A 16,595-nucleotide genomic window follows, 5' to 3' on the forward strand; every position below is an offset into this window, starting at 1 on the left:
TCAGAAGCCAACCCCTTCATTTTTCAGGCAATGAAACTGAGTCCTAGAAGATGACTAGACTAATAGAGCCCAAGATCCAGGGTCTCAAAGAACTGAATATAGTCAGCTTTCCCTTGAGAGTTCCATTCAGTCCAAAAAGACCCCTGAACTGAAAGAGCTCCTGTTGGCCCAAGATCATTGGACATGAGAGTGACTAACCACTCAAGAAGAGATGGCATCATTTTGTCCTGCCAACTGAGAATCATTTCTGACTCCTCCCTTTCCACTCCCACTGCCCAGACTGTGGCCCTGACAAGCTTCAGCTCACAAATGGACAATTCTAGCTCCTCTTGCCAGCCCCTAACCCAGCCCCTGGGGTTCTGGTGCCTTCCTGGTGGTGCCATCCACTTGACCTTCCTCAGACAAAGCTTTCCTTGCTTGACAAGCCCACAGTGTCTCTCTGCTTCTTGCAAGACAAAATCACCAGCCTGGCCCTTGTCTCTTTGGTCACCTCTTCCCCTCCCCAACACACCCCCTTACACTGTCTGGTGACATTGACCACATCCTGCTTCTGCTCAACCTCTTCTCTATCCTGCATAGCTTCCTTGCCCCTCCAGCCAAATCCTATGTTTCTCCAAGGCCTTGTCTCCAAACTGTCATCTGCACACCCTGTTGACTGTGACCTTGTGTTTTCTCTAGTTGCTAATGGTCTCTGTCATTTCCCCCAAATTACTGTGCCTAGAACAGGGCTGGGCTCACTGCAAGTGCCCAGAGGAGTTGTGACTTGCCATGGGACTTTGTGCTGGGGATGGAAATTTGGGCTGTTGTACTGGAATTCCCACACTCCCGTGGGTGCAGGAGAGCCTCAACAACTAAATGAGCTGCTAGGAAGGCAGGAGGGTTCCAGATGAAGCAAGCCAGTCTATGAGGGTGGCCCCGCATGGGTTCAGGCTGAAGGGGTCCAGGATTCTTCCCTTTACCTTGTGACCTGGGCGATATTAGCTGGTGGGTTGAGCCTAGAGAGTTCTATTCCAGCTCAGGCTGATCAGACAGAAGCTGCTGACTCCTTGGGAGCCAGGCATGTGCTGGGCAGACCAAGATGAAAAGAGTGTCTGTGTCCCCAGCTATTAGCCCATTTTGAAACCACGCTTCTGCTAGCAAGGTGGGACCGGCCGAACCGGCTCTCCAGCAGGACGCACCCTGCTCTTCCCTGCCCAGTCACGCACCCAGCAGAGTGCCCAGCAGGGCCACCTTCGGCAACGTGATCTCCAACGCCCTTCTCATGACAGCGAGCGCACGCACACGGTTTCATGGGGTCTCCGTGCCTCTTGGGCTTGGCGAAGCCCTCCTGGGAAAGACCTTCATTGGAAATGCCTTGAGGACAGATCCCATTCGCCACTTCCCTTGTACCTACTACCCCCCCGTCAGTGCCCGTTTGAGGGCCCTGGTGTAGAAGACATGTCATAGCTCTCTTTCGTCCTCCCGGGAGATAAAACGGTACTGGCGTGGCTGGCCTGTCGCAGGGTGGCCGGAGGGGCCTTCACATGCTGTGTGGCAGCTCTGCTCTACTTTTCTGGGGGTCTGGAAGGCGCAAGTCCTCTCCCATCATGGGCTGCCCAGGAGGGGACAATCAGGGCCCCAGGGCATGGGGAGTTCCCCCCGTGCAGGGGGTAGAGGTGGCTGCTTATTCAGCAGTTTGAGTCACTGAGAGCCACTGGGCCTGAGTCACCAAAGGTGGGACTTCAGCAGGAGGAGTGCCAGTCCCTGTCTCCCCCTGGGCTCCGCTCCCTCTCTGGTGAGGAGCAGACGGTCCCACCCCGGGCTGGTCTTCCTTCCTTTCTGGGGCACGTGACTTTGTGTGGCACGTGGAGAGCAGAGCAGCCCCCCCACCCCCTTTCACTCAGCAGCCCTGACGTCTGGGCAAAGAGCAAACTCATTCTGTTTGGAGGAGGCTGTGGTGGGCGGGCCCCCGTTGTGGGGTCCTCAAGGGCAGGGAAGAGCTGCTCCACGATTCCATCCGCAGCACCCTGAGACCAGAAGTGCCTACTCAGGAGGGAACCCCAGTTTGCAAACTGAAGGGCAGAGCCTGACGGATGACCAGCTCCCTGTCTACCCAGTCAGGGGAGGCACAACAGGAATCTGAGACGGCCTGATGTCACGTGTTGGCCATCTTCTATTGCCTGAATTTTTTAAGTGTAAAAACAAAACAAAACAAAACAACCCACGAAAGTTTTGACGCCCGTCCCATGAGGACAGAGTTCATCAGAGAGCTGGCTAATAACAGTTAGTGTCCCTTGTGACCTTTAACAGGTGGAAACTCTGAGCCCGCATCAATCTGGGCAGTAGTGGGAAATGTGGGTAATTCAGAACAAGTTTTCTGGACAACTGCAGCCCAGCTAGAAAAGATCCTATGAAACTCCAGGCTGTGGCTTGTGGGTCTTTCAAGATGGTGCTGCTCTCTCTCTCCAGGGAGCTCACCACTCCGGTGAAAAAAGCACCTGCCCTCTTGGGCTCCATGCTCCAAGTCTGTGTCTCGGGCTGGGGGGAGGGGAGGCCCACCGCAGCTCCTGGTGCTACTGGGCAGCGGGACGCCCAAACACGCTTGTGTACCCCAGCACCTCGCTGAGATCTGGCCCTCAGTACCATCTGCTGTCGGAACAGACAACCGTGTCAGCTCCAGCACCCAGCTCCGTTTCCGCATCCTGCTCCTGACTGAACGGCTCGACTGTGGGAAAAAGCGGATTTTCTGAAAATCTTCTCTGGCACCTCTCCCCCTTCACGTCTGAGCAGTGGTTTTTGTTTTTTGTTTTTTGTTTTTTTAGCTCCTGGAACTCCCAGGATGGGTTTGGGGAGCAAGGACCTAAAGTTTCACATGTTAGATTTGGGAAAGGAAATCCCTGGCAGGTGATTACCACCTGAGACACAGGTCTCACAGGCCCGGGGGCCAGGGACCCCTGAATCTTGCCACCTCTCTTACATGGGCTCGGACAAGTCTGAGGCATGACTATTCTGCCCTCCAGGAGTCCCATGTTCTGTGGTCACAGCTTCTGCCTTTTGAGCCCAGAGGCTGATTCCATTGTCCCAGTAACTGTTCATCCTGGGAAGGAGCCTTATAAAGTTCGAACTTGAACTAACTCCTGGAATCTCAGAGGATACACCAGTTCCTGGATGAGCATACTTGAGGGTCAGGAAGATCCTACCAAGCCACCCACCCCCAACACTGTGCTGGGAAGCCTGGGGGGAGGCTCGGTGGCCCCCTTAATGATCCCATACATACACCAGGCCTGGAGGTGCTTCCAGACATAAGAAGAGGGCCAGAGGCCATGAGGTGGGAACATCCTCAGGGACAGATGCTTACTTTGCCCAGAGCAGAGCTCCCCGGAAACACCAACAGTGGAAGGAAACTACTCCCACTGATGAGATAGTCAAGAATTTCACCTGAAAGGAGGGACAGAATTTCACCTGAAAGGGGGCTGGATCCCCCAGGGCTTGTGTCTCACTTTGGAAGGGGAGCCCGTGTGCATGTATGCACACACACTCCCATATGCACACCTGCCTACCTGGGACACACATCACTTTGCTGGCAGGGGACCCAGGGAGGGAGGGTCTTTGGAAGTTCCTTGAACATAATGTAAAAACACCTTAGCAGGCATGGTGCTTTACAGTGTGGAAAGAGCTTCCCCATTCAGCATCTTGTTGGAGACTCCTGTTGGACAGCGTTCTGGTCTCCTGCTTTGCCAGTGAAATGTCAGGGCAGACGGCCGCATCCTTGTGCTCTCTGTGAGCATGTAGGAAGCTCACAGAACTCGAGGCTTGGCTAAGACCACACAACTAAGCTGGGGACCCGGACTCAGGTCTCCAACCTCCCTCCTGGTGTTTGTCCTCCAACCACTCTGCCACCAGAGTCTGGTGACACAAAGGAAGTGTAAATGGCAAGGAGCCCCTGCAGCTCAGGGGTGCTCTGCAGAAACTCTACCTGCCTCTCTGGCTAGTTGCTGGCTCCTAGAAAACTCCTTCCCCAGGGGTTGCAAACATAGGAAATACCTGCCCCCAGCTTTTGGCCCATTGTGAGCGATGCTTAGAGACATTTAGGGAGGGTAGCTGCTCAGCTGTGTGACACAACCTTACTGCCCAAAGACTTGGGCCACAAGACCTTCTGTTCCAAGGGACACTTGTGGGCAAGGAGACCCCATGGTCATGGCAACTGGTCTGTCTTGACCGGGACACAAGTGTGAAGGTGCAGAACAGTGACTGTTTGGTTCCCTTGCAACCACACCTTGCTCCAAATGCATCACTGAGCACACACAAATTGGGCTGGGAAAGCAGGGAGTCATGTCAAGACTGGTGACTGAGGCTGGGCCTGGAGTTCCTGGAATTAGCCAAGGGTTGCTGAACTTCTTCATGCTCAGGGAATTGGGCCACCATGCTCCAAGCCTCGGGGGCAGTCAAGAGGCAAGAGAAGAGAGGGCTGGGTCACTAGCTAGCCCTGAGCTCCCCAACTCTCCCCAGGCTTCCTCCCACAGCATCTCCACTTTGCCCCCAGCATCGTGGGGCCTCTAAGAGCTGATGAGGGCTGCAGGCAGGTGTGGAAGAGGCCCAGGATTTCATGTGGACACTTCCCAGGTTGGCCCCAGAGAGCAACCCCACAGAACTCAGCACTCAGCAGGCCACCAATTAGGTCAGAGAGCTGTAGACAGTCAGAAACATCATGTTTCCCTGAAATCATAAAACTCCTAGAAGAAAACATTGTCAGTAAGCTCCTTGACTTGGTGAGGGTTTTTTGAATCCGACATCAAAGCAAACGAAGCAAAGAAGGGGACTACATCATACTAAGCCCTTCTGCACAGCACAGGAAACCATCAGCAAAATAAAAAGGCAACCCACCAAATGGGAGAAAATACTTGCAAATCATATATCTGATAAAGGGTTAATACCCAAAATATATAAAGAAGTCATACAACTCAATAGCAACATAACAAAACAAAAAAAACCAATCTGATTTAAAGATGGGCAGACCCGAATAGACATTTTCCCAAACGAAGACATACGAATGGTGAACAGGTACATGAAAAGGTGCTCAACATCATTAGTTGTCAGGGAAATTTAAATGAAAACCACAATGAGATAACACCTCCCACCTGCCAGAATGGCTAGAAAAACGTGAAATAGCAAGTGTTGGTGAGGGCCCAAAGAAAAAGGGGGCCCTCGTGCCCTGTTGGCGGGAATGCAAACTGGTGCAGCCACCGTGGAAAACAAGATGGAGTTTCCTTCAATAATTAACAACAGAACTAGTGTATCTACTTTGGGGCATTTTCCCAAAGAAAATGAAAACACTAACTTGAAAAGATACCTGCACTCCTATGTTCCCTGCCCAGTTATTCACGACAGCCAAGACATGGGAACAACCGAAGGGTCCACCAATGGATGAATGGATAAAGAAATAGTGGTGTGTATATGCACACCCTGGAACATTATTTTTTTTAAATTTTTTTTTTAACGTTTATTCATTTTTGAGACAGAGAGAGAGAGACAGACCATGAATGGGGGAAGGTCAGAGAGAGAGGGAGACACAGAATCCGAAACAGGCTCCAGGCTCCGAGCTGTCAGCACAGACCCCGACGCGGGGCTTGAACCCACGGACCGCGAGATCATGACCTGAGCCGAAGTTGGACGCCCAACCGACTGAGCCACCCAGGCGCCCCACCCTGGAACATTATTAAACCATAAAAAGAATCAAATCTTGTCATTCGCGACACTATGGATGGACCTTAGGGGCATTATGCTAAGATAAATAAGTCAGAGAAAGACAAGTATCACATGATCTCTCTTCTATGTGGAATCTAAATCCCCCCTCCCCTGCCAAACCCATAAACCCAAAAACAAAAACACAAAAACCAGGCTTATTAGATACAGAGAGCAGGCCAGTGGCTGAAAAGGGGGTGGGGGTGGGGGCTGGAGAAATGGATGAGTGGCGGGGGGGTTCAAAAGGTTAAAAAAAATTATCTTTAAGTGCTCTGTTAAAAAAATACAAAAACAGGGGTGCCTGGGTGGCTCAGTCGGTTGGGCGTCCAACTTCGGCTCAGGTCATGATCTCACGGTCCGTGAGTTTGAGCCCCACGTCGGGCTCTGTGCTGACAGCTGAGAGCCTGGAGCCTGTTTCGGATTCTGTGTCTCCCTCTCTCTCTGACCTTCCCCCGTTCATGCTCTGTCTCTCTCTGGAATAAATGTTAAAAAAAAAAAAATTAAAAAAAACACAACTATTCGGTCATGCATCTTGGGGAGGGGCTCCACTTTGTTGTTTTTCTTCTTGGCTTTCGGCTTTACCTGACCTGCTGAACCAGCTTTAGGAAAATTATCCTGAATGATGAGTTTGTGACCCAGAATCTCCCCTAGGGTAGGTCACACACCACTGGTGATAAGGCACAGTAGTAACTAACACTGAAGCATATAGAAAGCTCTTCCTTTTTCCATTTGGTTACCACGAGGAGAAAGTCTAGGTTGGTGCCAGTATGTTTCTTTTTTTTTTTTTTTTAACATTTATTTATTTTTGAGACAGAGAGAGACAGAGCATGAATAGGGGAGGGTCAGAGAGAGGGAGACACAGAATCCGAAACAGGCTCCAGGCTCCGAGCCATCAGCACAGAGCCCGACGCGGGGCTCGAACTCACGGACCGCGAGATCATGACCTGAGCCGAAGTCGGATGCTCAACCGACTGAGCCACCCAGGCGCCCCCAGTATGTTTCTTTAATACTTGCCAGCCTCCCTTTCTGAGCAGAAAGAAAAAGAGAGAGAGAGAGAGAGAGAGAAAGAGAGAGAGAGAGAGAGAGAGAAAGAACAAAAGCTTCATCTGGATAGAATTAAATGATGATTTGTTTTAATTCTTTTTATTATTATTGGTTATAAGTTATGGTTAGCCTTCATCTATGGAAAAGAATACTGGGTGTTTTTTTTGTTTTTTTTTTACTTTTGAGTTAGTGATATAAATTCTCCCTTCAAAATTCCTTTTGAAAATTAAAGGTAAGTACATTAAAAATAAGTAAATAAGAGTTGGTTGATAGTTTCATAGAAATTGTGAGAGCAGACTGCAAGTGACTGAGGTTTGGGACACACTGTTGCACACAGTGACAAGGGTATCCAGATGTAACAGTGTGACAAGGTGCTCTGGGCAAGGAGTTGGGAGATCGGGACTCCGGTCCTGGTTCTTCTCTGTTTAGCTGTGCAGCCTTGGGGAGTCACCTCACGTCTCTGATCCTATTTCCCCAGCTACGGTGTGCCCTATAAGGCTTCTTCGGACTTTGGCATTCTATGATTCAGCCCTCACTGAAGTCACAAGCGGCCTCCTTCCCAGTCTTGCTCAGGGCTTGGGAACGGACGAACCCCACCAATCCCACCTTCACCCCCTTCAGGCCGCACCCTTGTGTGCCCTGCCGATGAGTAGGAGGGGAGGGGCTGGGGGTCTAGGGCCCCAAAGCTGCTTCTCTCCCCGGCTGTGTCTCTACCTCCCACCTCCACCCCCCACCTGATTGGATTGTGTTTTTTAGCTGAGTTTGCTCTCCTGGGGCAGGAAGGCCTCCGTAGAGACTTGCCAGGGCCCTGGGGGAGAATGCTGAGCCTCACCCTCATGAAGGGTGGGGACGGCTCTTCCACCCACTTGGGAAATGCTGCTGCATTTGTCTCCTGAGCTCTGTGACAAAAAGAAAACTCTCAAATCAGAAAAGAGGTATCAGAATATCTACCCAGGGCTTTGTTTTCATGGCCCTCCATCATGTCCCTGCCGCTTCCTGGCTCGGGCGCATTTGCAGAGCTCGCCTAGCAGGAGAGATCCTGACTCACTCCGGCCCATTGGGCCCTGGACTCGGTTCTGCCAAGTCTACCTGTGAGGTACCGGGCAAGTCCCTGCACTTTTCTGCAGCTTGATTTCCCTGCACATAAATCAGAATAATAATACCCGGTTCACCTACTGATCTCACAAAGACTGAAGGATCAAGTGGGGAAATAAAAACATGAGCCTTTTGTGTAAATTCAAAATGCTGCACTAATTCAAGGGATTGTTAAATGGCAGGGGTGCTGAGGACCGAGTTATTCCCCCCCGTAAGAGAGGACTGTGGGTGAAGGGGCGGGGCAGTGGCGGCCTCGCAAGCTCTCTCCCCTGCCTGCTAACCCCATGGGAGGCCCGTGCCCAAACCTCTGTCTCCTCCTGGGAACTGGGTCTGGAGCTGGGGAAGGAGGCTCGTAGATCACCTGGTCCCCCCCTGCCACTTACAGATGAGGAAACTGAGGCCTGGAGAGGTTTAAGTTGGCTTGTGCTGTACACAATAGCACTTAATTACATCCTCTCTTATGCTGTTGTTTCCTCCTTTAGTTGTTTTTAACTACAGTGTTTGGACTTTAAAGACTTGGTGGTTGAGTAGATTAGTTCTTGTCAGGACCAAAGAACAAAACAAAACAAACAAAACAAAAAAACCAAAAAACAAAACCAAGAGAAACAAAACCCCCAGAAACCCCACAAAACAAAACCCAGGCCCCGAACGCCACTAATTTTCTTCTGGAGCAAAATAAAAAAGCGTATAATTGTCCTTCACTCTTCCAATCCTCCCTCTAGGGTCTCAGAGGCTCTACCTTGAATTTGTGCGTGAGACGGAAGGTGAGAATAGCGACCAACTCATGCCATCTTCCTCCTTGGAAGAAGGCATAATTCCACTCTATGTGGTCAGGGGATAACCGCCTCCCCCGATCTGTCAGGCTGGAAGAAATGGAACCCCAGAGGCACCCAGCAGAGATTAAGCTGAAGGAAGATGCAAAATGGCGCTGCTGTCTCTCGTGAGGGGAGGGAATTCCCTCTAGCGCACTGTCTGAGAAGCGCCAGCCGCTGACGGTGTCCTGGGCTGCTGCCCGCTGCTCTATCGCTGCCCCAGGGAGTCCCTCGGCAGTGGGCAGTGACATCTCTCCCTGAGTGTTCTGACCAAACTGCCGGGCCTTCCCTCCCCCATGAGGGCCCTCACTGCCTTCTCCTGGGTCTGGTGCTCCTCAGGGGCAGAAGGAAGGTGTGGGCAGCAGGCTTGCTCAGCTCAGACAGGCACCATGGAATTGGTGCCCCAATTCAGACTGTGCCCCCAGGAATTGGTTACCAGAGGCCAGGGAAGTAAGTCTCTTGAGAACTCTGGGGCTGGCAATATGCAAATAGCCACCTCCTTGGGGGTGATCAGTCAGGAAAAAGGGCCCAAGGGCTACTGTCAGACCAAGCCCCGGGCCCAGGAGCGTTTCTCCTCTGCCCACATCCTCTCTGCTGAGGGCAGCCCTCCTTTCCTTTCATGTCTCATTCCAAGCTCAGCTCCTCCGGCAGCCTGGCCTACTTTTCTCTGCTTGAAGCCTGCCGTCGGAAGCTACTTGCGTGTGCTCGCTGGAACCACGTTCTTATCCCTTTGCGAGTCCATGGTGTGGACATGGGAGCCATTCCCTGACTCCTCTCCCCTGAGGGAGGCCCAGGATCTGGAATATCAGAGCTTCAGGGATGGCTTCAAGATGGAGCCACTGTCTACTCCTGCTGCTGATAAACCCGAGGCCCCGTCAGGAGGCGGGGGGGGGGGGGGGGTGGGGTGGTCCCAGCAACGGCATCATGGGCAGTGATGGAGAACCCCACGTCCAGGCCGGTGCTTCCTCCTTTTCTCTACCTTATCTTTGGCCTCTGGGGAGTCCTCTCTGGCTCACCCAAACCTTGGCCAGGAGGAGGGGCCTCAGGTTTCCCTAAGAGGCTGAAGTCAGCTGCGCAGGGAAATCGAGCCCTAAAGCAAGCTCCTCACTGAGCACCCAACTCAAAGGCAGTGGGAACTTCTCACACGAAAAGCAGAGCCCCTCCAGGGGACTGCAGCTTGCGAAGGAGGGCCCATCCCTCAGGGACACCCCAGATATAGGCGTTTGCCACATGCTTCTTCTCCACGGTTTAAATATAGGAGCGTCTCTGGCCCCAGCAAGGTGTCTGTGGAAACATACCACAAGCCAAGCTACTGCTCTCCACAGGGAGGGGTCCCCTGGGAGCCGGCCCTGCCAGCTCTCGCTCCCTCGCCTTATTCTCTCGGGCACATTCTGTCCCTCGGCAAGTAGGATCATTGTCTCTTCTTGTTGGGTGAGAGCCTGGGGCCCTTGTGGGACCCTCCTATCTCCCAGGGCTGAGTGGGGGTGAGTCACAGGCTGGCAGCAGGGACACTGAGTTGGCAAACACATCAATCACTCCCTCTTAGAGCAGGAGCCAGGCCTGCTTGGGAGAAGGAGTCTATATCCCCTCTATCTTCCCTTCTCCTGGACTTTTCAAGAACAGAGGCCCAGCAGGCACTGCCAGAGAAGCCCGGCTGGCGTCTCTGGAAAGTGGCATTCGTAGTTGAGAAATGGGAGCAGGGGAGGGGGTCGAGCCTGACTTTGTAAGTCAGGGCAGTTACTAGGTGGAGCCATTGCTGTGCCCGTTTCCTCTCTGTAAAGCTCAAGTAAATGAAGTCCTACCACCTTTCCATCCTGTTGCAAGGGTTAATTAACTGCTGTTTTCCTGGTGCTTGGAGATGGTCAGATGAAAGCAGGGAGGAAGCACAGAAGCCATTATCCATCCATTGGTGGAAGTGGGGGTCTCAGCGGAAGATCTGCCCCTGCCCCCACCCCTGCTTCCAGGAAAACCATCATGTAGGCTTTGGTTATGGAGGCCTGCAGCTACTCAGACTCAGCTCTCGAATCACACAGAACCTGAGAAGTTGGAGCTCAATGGGTGCTTGGCTAGGATCTAATCCAACTGCCTTGACCCACGGGTGGGACAACCAAGGCCTGGAGAGGTGAAGACCGCCCCAGATCCCCCAGTGTGTCACAGCCCAGCTGAGACTGGAATCCAGGCCTCCCCGCTATGAATCTGACATGCCATATTCACAACCCTTACTGCCTCTTGAGATAGGAATTCTCAGCCACTTCAGAGATGGGCAAGCTGAGGTTCAGTCAGGTTAAGAACTTGCCTGGGTCACACAGCCAGGTAAGGGGCAGAGCCAGGATTTGTTTCCAAAGTTCATGGCCAGAGTGTAAGGATTTTCCTCCATACCTGGCTGTTTTGGGGAATGGACTGCATTAACTGTGGATTGGTAAAGATGATCTCTTTCTCTGCGTCAAGGGCAAGGATCCTATCCTGTTTCTTTCTGGCAGGTCCTCTGTAGTACCTGGCCCAGAGCCCTGCCTTGGCCCAGCCACATGGCTAACTGGGGAATACTGTGTTTGAGTTTCTCATGCCCTGTGGAAACTTCATACAACCCCAGCCCTCTCATCTGTAAAAGAGGGCCACCCAGGGGGCTTCGGGCTTGAGGTGGGCAGGGTCAGTTCTTCTCAGGGTGAGGGTCCTTAGCGCGTTGCCCATAAAACTCTGTCATGGATAGATTATCAACTACTGACATGTCAGTTAGGCAAGTTCAGCTGAGAAAGACTTGCTAGTGAATATTGGATTAATGTAGAGAAATGGGGTCAATAAACAGGACAAAGGCAGAATTCTCCCTGGTTGTAGTCCGGGGGATTCTCACTCTCAGGAGCACTGGCCTCGATTTAACTGAGCATAGTTGAGTGATTCAATATGGCGGTCCTCAAGGTATCTCTAGCCCAGACCTCCTGACTGATGGTGCTTGGCATGGCTTCTCTCTTCTGCGAATCAGCTCCTGTCTGGGCAGGATGGTCTAGTTCAACCCACAACCAAAGAACATTTCACTTGATGTGCCTCCCAGAACACTTGAAGCTAAAGATGCGCTTCCTGATTTATAAGCAGGAAAATGTTTTCAAGTTGGAGCTGATAGAGAAGGAGATTATTGTCTTAATCCAGAAACATTCTCTGGATATCAAAATTGTGCACTTGCCTCAGCTTCATCTAGGACAAACCCCATTTACAGCTTGGGAATGGAAGGGCTGGGCCTTCCAGTGCCTCAAGCTCTGTGCCCCTCCTCATTCTGGTCTCAGCTGACCCAGAGGAAGGTATTCAAGGGACCCATTCTGAGGACCCCTCACAGGAGTCAAACAGCTTCCATGTTCTCACCAGAGGCGGCTATGGCCTGATGTAATTATGTTTGGGCCCTGGCCTAGTAGAGGAGCCCTTTAAGGGAGGCTTGTTTTTATTACAAGGAGTGTGTGGGAAGATACCCTGACCCAGGGTTGCCAGATTTCGCAAATAAAAGTACAAGATCTGAATTTCAGGTAAACAACAAATAATCTTTTAGTATAAATATGTCCCAACTATTGTATTTCATTGCATTTTATTTGGTATCCCTGCCCTGACCCTATTAACCCTTACAGCTGAGTGAATTCTGCTTGAGTTTAGGAAGGGAAAAAATGGCCGCTCTCCTGCTTCTTTTGAGCTAGGCTGACTCCTCAAGGAAAGAGCAGGTTTGGTTGGAGGACAGGAGGAGGGAGGAAATTAAGGGATCCAAACTCACAGATCTCTTGCAGGTCCCTACAACATGGTTGTGGTGTTAAAATATTGAGATGCAAAACCAAACGAAACCAAACAAAAACCCCATATAAAAAGACCATCCAAAGTCTGGAGTAATGAAAACAAAACGGCATTAGATTAGGAGTTAGGAGGCCAGGGGTCTAGTCTGCTGTTGCATTAACCAGCTGTGTGACCCTCGATGAGTCTTACATCCTCTCCGGGCCTGGGTATCCTCAGTTGTAAAGTGTAAACCTCATTGGGGCCCTAATATTTCACTAGTCTGGTTCTGAGAACTGGAGCAGAATAGCAGAGCCTGTTTACCTAAGAAACTGGGCAGTAAGGATAAGAACTGCCCCATCCTTTGGCCCATCTCACCCAGCTCCTCCTTCTCCCTGAGGTTGGGACCCTGGGGCTCCTGCTGTCCTCTAGAAGGTACATGTCTCTGAAGAAGGAGGAGGTTGGAGTAGCCAGCAGAGTGTGACTGGACCAACGACTTTCTTTGGATCAATCTTTTCTTTTCCTTGATGCTTTTTGTGCGTCTCACTAACTTAATGTTTTAAGTCCTATTTTATTATAAGACTCCCTCTGTTCAATGTTCTTAATTTGCAATATCAGCGACCCTAGATTCCAAGTGGTACAATTATATATTATATATAAATTATAATTTACACATATACTTAAATTAGAAGGCTATGGCTGATATAGGGGCGCCTGGGTGGCTCAGTCGGTGAAAGCGTCCGACTTCTGCTCAGGTCATGATCTCACTGTTAGTGGGTTCGAGCCCCGTGTCCGGCTCTGTGCTGACAGCTTGGAGCCTGGGGCCTGCTTCGGATTTTGTGCCTCCCTCTCTCTGCCCCTCCCCTGCTCGTGCTCTGTCTCTCTCTCTCTCTCTCTCTCTCTCAAAAATAAATAAACATTAAAACAAATTTTCTTAAATAAAAAATAAAGAAGGCTACGGCTGATATAGAATATAAGGTAAAATCAGAGGGTAACACCACTGCTTTTTAAATATTTTTAGAACTTTCATTTTGGAATGGCCTGCAGATCCTTTGCATATTTAAATAAAATATATGCTTCATGGGGACAGATCTTTGTTAACTGAAGTTCATGCGGTATTTGTAATTGGAACGCCCGACTCATAAACCCTCTCCCTTGCCTGGGGCCCTGATACTCAGGGTAAGCAGCGCAGCCTCAAAGCAAATGGCACAAAACCTGGAGCTCCGAGAAGACGGTGCCCCCAGATTCCCGTGAAAAGCAGCCTCCAGCCCTCTCTGCATAAGGAGTGAGGAGTGAGGTGCTCCAAGTGGTTAATATTGTTTCTGGTCAAACCCAGGCCATGCATGACAAGAAAGAAACGAGACTGGTTTTCTCATATGGCTCCTAAAAGGACACTGACAGTTGTATTTTCTTTTTAAATCTAGAAAAATCTAAAACAGGTATCTGGGGATCTTTTGAACAATGGCAGAACTGCCGCAACATTCCGGGATATTCCAGGATTCAACTTGTCTTTTGACCTCCATGCTTCTCCCAGCTCGACTGCAAGTTCACTGAGGCCGAAGGCAGATGAATCTCTTCGCCTGTGTGTCCGCAGCGTGCCCAGCTCCCTGCCCCGCCCTGGAGTTGCTCAAGACGAGTTGGCTGACGGAGGGAACGTGAAGTATATGCAGGAAACAGTCCTTCGGCAGCTTTCAGAAACTGCCGAAACCCGCTGACGAGGCTTGTACAGACCCACCGCACCTCACCCTGCTCCCCTCACTCCCTGCTTTCTGCCACCATGTTGGTTTCACCAAAAGAGAGGAGAGGAAATCGCGGTGAGATTATCTCACCGCCACAGACCTGTATTACCTTTTGTCCCTCTCTCCTTCTTAAGTCCTGGCCCTGTTTGGTTTTGCCCAGTCCTTGGCTGATTATATGCCTGGCTCCAATATCAATTATTCCATTTCCTCCCTTCCTCACCCCCTCCTTCTGCCAAATCCTCATGTGTGCTCAGCTCTTCGCCGTTCCCATAGCCCCTCCTGAACTGAGAGGAGACAGGACGTGCCTCAGCAGCTGCCCTGACATGAGTCATGTCTGAAGTACCGCCAGCGAAGATGGAGCGAGAAGGGTTGGGCCTTAGGGTGCGGGGAAAGGGAAGGAATTTTAATGGATTGTCAGAAAATAGGTGCGGGGAGGGGCGGGGCTGGTTTGGGAGCATCAGGAGCTGCTGAGATTGCTGAAGATTGAGTTGATTAGCCAGAAGAAATGCCCAACATGGGCCGTGTGGAGAATTCTTTTTTTTTTTTTTTAAAGAAACACCTCTGAAAGAGTTCCTTTGCGGTTCTTGGTGACAAGTTTCCATGTGTAATGACCCCACACTGCCCATCTGATAACACTTCCCCGTTACTGTAACACCAACCTGTGGGTGAAGTACACACACAGATAGCTTTGTTCCCACTTTACAGATGAGAAAACTGATACTCAGAGAAGTTAAGAGGTGTATCCAAAGTCACAGAGCCACGGGAGTAGCAGAAGCCAGGCTAGAAGCTAAGCTTTCTAGGCTCTGAGGTGTAACAAAATATACGTAACGATGTGTAACATCTATCCTGTCAGCATGATTATTCATTCTGACTACTAGTCTCCTCCAGTGATCTGCCTTCCCTGGGTCTCATATAATCCTTTATACTGCATTACTAAGTCATTTTCTCTAAGTCAGATTCTGTCTGGTCATCACTCTTGGTGTCAGAGCACTTGATTCACATCTGAGCCTTGATCTGCCGGCTTATGGGCAGAGTCAACTGTCCATATGTTGCTCTGAGGGTATCAATTGACATCAAAAAATCAGGAAAAAAATGGGAGGGAAATACATTTGCCGGAAACCTAGTTAACGCCTCCCTTTAGTCCCTAACCTGTAACATGCAAGAAAGACAAATACTCCACAATTAGCCCCAGCAAGAACTTAGGAAGGGAGGATCACACTGACAATAAAAAGAACACCCAACTCGTAAACCCTCTTCCTTGCCCGGGACCCTGACACTCAGGGGTGACATCTGTAAGCAATGTGACCTCAAAGCAAATAGCACTGAAACCTGGAGCTCCAAGAAGACAGTGCCCCAGATTCCCATGGAAAGGCAGTCTTTAGCCCCATCTGCATAATGGCTCACAAAAGAATTCCCAAGAACCATACAGGCTAATGTTAAAATTAGCAAAAATAAATGAAAGTCATAGAATTTGGAAACAGGGAGAAAACTTGGGTGTCACTTAGCCCAATACCCTTGATTTTGGAGTTGAAGAGAGCGCCAACGCTGGTTTGTATGGTTGAACCAGAGCATTTACCACAGACCTTGGTGCAGAGGTAGGGCTAAATAAATATTTGTTCAGTGATGGATGGATGGGCATAGTGATTTCTTTGAAATCACAAAGAAAGACAGTGACAGGGCCAAGATTAAAGGATCTAGAATAATCTCTACCTGTGTTCGTTTTAAAACTGACCTGAAGACTAATTATCATCAGTTTTTTTTCCACGCACATTATTTCATTGAATCCTGATGATGACCACACGAGGACGACTTTGTTATATCCATTTTATATGTGAAGAAACTGAGGCCCAGAGGTAGAATTATCTTGCCCAGGGTCACATGCTCGGTGAGTAGCAGAGCTCCGATTTGAATCCAGATGTATCCAACTTACAGACACTCCACACCCAACTTAGGGCTCGAACTCATGACCCTGAGATCAAGAGTTGCATGCTCCACCAACTGAGCCAGCCAGGCGCCCCTGTCCACCTTATAAACTCAAGCAATGCTCCATTCCAGCATGTGCCCTCTTATCCAAGAGTCACTGCAGGGGACATGCTCTCCTAGCCCCAGGAGACTTCTAGAGCATTCTCCTTGGTCATCAGCACATATTGAGCAGAGAGGTCCCTTCAGGAGTTTCCTAGCAACATTTAAGTTAATCCACAAATGGACCTCAAGAATTCAAACTTCTCTCAAATCCATGATCATATCAGACATTTTGGAAAATGGACTTAAAAATATGCTGTTTTCTTTATGCTTTTTCTACAATGTTCTCATGTGGGACATTTGGAAATATCCAATCAGCCCAAACAGGAGCCTGCACTAACAGCCATCTATGAAATAACGGCCAAGCAAATGGACCTGGTCCTGGTTGGCGGGCCTCACCTCATGGACCAAAGCAGCTCCC

The 16,595-nt window shown here is 50.3% G+C and overlaps 1 protein-coding gene across 1 annotated transcript in view; it reads right to left on the reverse strand.

The window, feature by feature from the left end:
• Positions 1-16,595, reverse strand: part of PKP1 (plakophilin 1) — a 51,244-nt gene that overhangs the window by 23,678 nt on the left and 10,971 nt on the right. The gene's annotated exons all lie outside the window — the stretch shown is intronic.

The sequence above is a fragment of the Panthera pardus genome, unplaced genomic scaffold (genome assembly GCF_024362965.1).
Source record: "Panthera pardus isolate Hobbes unplaced genomic scaffold, ASM2436296v1 HiC_scaffold_21, whole genome shotgun sequence".
NCBI lineage: Eukaryota > Metazoa > Chordata > Mammalia > Carnivora > Felidae > Panthera > Panthera pardus.